Source organism: Chlorella variabilis (assembly GCF_000147415.1).
Source record: "Chlorella variabilis unplaced genomic scaffold CHLNCscaffold_13, whole genome shotgun sequence".
Taxonomy (NCBI): Eukaryota; Viridiplantae; Chlorophyta; class Trebouxiophyceae; order Chlorellales; family Chlorellaceae; genus Chlorella; species Chlorella variabilis.
The window spans coordinates 209687-212985 of NW_005435075.1; positions in this window are offsets into that span (position 1 = coordinate 209687).

Sequence of the window (3299 nt, forward strand, 5' to 3'; positions counted from 1 at the left end):
TCTGAGTGGGCCACCACCCCGTCTCGCTTGAGTTGGTCGACCAGCCAGTCCTGGCCGCGGGAGCGCATGGCGGCAGACGCGCCCGCTGCGCCGTGCGATGTCGGCGGGCGGGGAGGCTGCCGCGGCGGCGGGGAGAGCGCTGCGAGCGGGCGGGCGAGAGGGGGACGGCAGGGGAGCAGGCATCCAGCGGTGGAACGAGGGATGAGAGGGCAACACAGGGTGGAGAGTGCATGTAGCAGCAAAGGCAGGGGTGGGCGGCCGGGTGTTGCAGTACCCTTGTAGCGGCTCAAAACCTGGCCCCGGTGCGGGTTCTGACGGCGGCATTGGCACCCACCTTCGCTGCGGAGGAAGCTCCTGGAGGCATGGAGCTATGCTGATGGCAGGTACCTTCAGGGCTCGCCTGCAGCGCGGCACAGGAAGGCAGTGCTGAAGGGCAGGCCAGTGTGGTGCAGAACCAAAATGAGATGAGTCCCAGCTTCGGCAGGTTCGGCAATGATGCATGCATGCGCGTGCGCAGCTGATGCCTGCCAGCGGCAGCGGGCCTTGGGCATACCTGAACCACCCATCCTCTTCCTCCGCATCGTCATTCTGTAGCAGAAAGTTTGCTGCCAGGCAGGCTGTCGGCGCGGGGCCGCCATTCATGGCTGGCTTGACCTTGCGGCAGCTGACGAGCCGTCGTGCTGCTGCTCCTAAAGCCTGCGGCGGGGTAGAGGGAGGGTGCGCTGGACTGCAGGGCCAGAAAAGGAGCGCCGGCCAATGTGCTATGCACAAACTGAAGGCCGCAGCTCGACAGCCGCAGGAGTGGGCGCGCGCGGCGGGCAGCCCTCCCCGAGCCCGCTGCACACCTGTGCCAACAGTGAAAAGGATGCCGGAGATGGGAGGGGTCGTCAAGTGGTGCTGCACTGGCGAGGTGGGATCCATGAGCTGCATCGGGTGGGATCGGGAGGCACCAGGGTGAGAGGGTATGGGAGTGGCAGGCTGCTCAGCAGCGGAGGGGTTGCCTGCCGCATTGCTGCCAGCCCTGCTAGAAAATCACACGCGGTTGCACAGCAGCACATGGCGACAGAGCAGCACGCGCGGCACTGAACATGGGTGCTGGTGAGAGGTAGCAGGTTGGCAGGGCCAGGCTGGTGGAGGTTGCAGCACCCGCAGGGCGTCGAGGATGCAGCACCCGCAGGGCGTCGAGGGTGCAGCACTCGCAAGGCGGGCGGCGGCGCGGGCGGCGGCGGCGCGGGCGGCGGCGGCGGCGGCTGCTGACCGGCAACGGCAGCATGGCGCACCTGCTGCCAACCTTCTGGACTTCGCTCTGGTGCTGCCGCAGGCTGCGCTGGTGAAGCCGCTGCGCGAGGTCAACGATGCGCCCAGCTGCCATCAGCCCGAGCTGCAGCCCGCGCCCAGCTGCCCGTAGATCATATTTAAAGGTCGGCGGTCACCGCCTGAGCCGCGGGGGCCAGCATCGCGGGCTCCTTGCCGCCGATCACTTCGGCCGATCAGGGCCCGCCCGCCTCGGCTTGCAGGGCCGATTGTAGCTGTATGCATGGCAAAGCAGCAGGCCCGTGCCGCTGAAGACCGCGCGTTATCTCTTCTTCCTGCCGTACTCCGGGCAGCACATCCCCAAGGGCGCGTCCCGCACCCACTCGGGCCAATCGCACCTGCTTCCTGAAGTGTTTTGGACAATATGGGAGGCCGCTGGCGATGCTGCGGCGAGATGGGATGAAGGCCACACTGAGAGGCTTCTCCTCCTGCTGCGGTGGGGCTTGCAAATGCTGCAGCGGGGCATGAAATGCTGGTAGGGCGCGATGCAGCGGGCGCAAGTTGGACGGCCTCACATGGCAGCGGCGGGCATCGCCGACGGCGGCGGCGGCAGCGCGGGTGCAGGTCAGTGCTTGGCAACGCTTAGCCATGGGTTGGCATGTGCAGCGTGAAGCAAAGGAATGCATGCCATTGTCGTGAGGTTGAACATTGCAGACTGCCGCTTGTGTATTTGTTGCGGCGATGAGCAGCGCCGGCGGGTTAGTCGTATGCCGGGTTGCCACTGGGTTGCACGGCTAGCTCAGTTTCGGCTGAAGGCACATCCAGGTGCGGGCTGCTGGGGTATTATGCCCACTCCCTTCTTCATTCCCATCCCAAGCTGCTGCCAGCTGTCAGGCACCTCAGCAGATGTGTGCCATGCCAACATCCCTGCTGTATGGCCTCCCTGCCCGCTCGTGCAGGTCCGAAACCTGATGTTGCAAGTGCAGCGCGTGGACCTGCGCAACGCCAACACCAACAGCTACGTTGCGGCCACCTTCACGTTGCCCGCCGCCAACAGGCAGCTGCCAGCAAGCTGTATGTGGGCCGGCTGCAGGAGGTGCTTGTGGTGCCCATCGGCAGCCAGCGTTGCACGCTGCTGAGCGCGTTGTGGTGCCGGGAGATGGTGGAGGATGAGCAATTGCTGGGGCTGTGGTGTGTGCGTGCCTGCGGCCAACCCCTTTGCCGCCGATCACCCGATTGAGGCCTGGCCCTTCTCCATGGCGGCGGCTGCCGCCGACTGCAGCCCGCACGCCCCACGCTCCCCGCTTGGGGCCAATGGCATGTAGAGCTGCTTAGATCCGGGCCCTCTGCCTTCTGCTCACACACAAACGACGAATGCTGGAAGCTCATCATCATTCCAGTCGGCCTCTCGCCATCACGCTCCCATCCAATCGGCCCATTTCATTGTTTTCCGCCTCCCACCCTTGCCTCTGCCGCACCGCACCATGTGTGCTGCTATCCTGCTGAGCTATGCAACGTCTAGTGTAGCCCTAGTCCGCTTAATCCCCTTGACCACCTCTCGTTCCAGATGCATCTGTTTTCCTCCCCCACTTTCATCCGGTACCCCAAATTGATACCTCGAAGCTATGGCAGCCACCTGCCATGGCCTGTTGCCAGCCACCTTGCTGAGCCTGCTGCACCGGCGGTGCCCAGAAGCCATTCCGCCGGCTTGCAGCAGCTCGCCCACACTCCTTGCCTCCTGTTGTTGAGTGTTCACCTCCCGTTGGCCAATCAAGCCAGCTCTCAGTTTTGGCCCATGTAACGCCCCGCTCCACAAATGGAGCTCTCACAGGATGCAGGGCAGCGGTGCTGCCAGTGTCAGGGTACGATTTTGTTGGTGTTTAGGGGGTGNCAGTGTTGCATAATGTCGGGAGACCAAGGGTGCCACCACCAGCTAGCACCACAGGCCGGGCTTGGTGGCATTGAACGGATCATCAGCAGCTTGGAGGCCTCGGCGCTGCTGGCGCCCGCTTTGAGCGCAGCTGCCGAAGGCGGCTAGCCGCCAT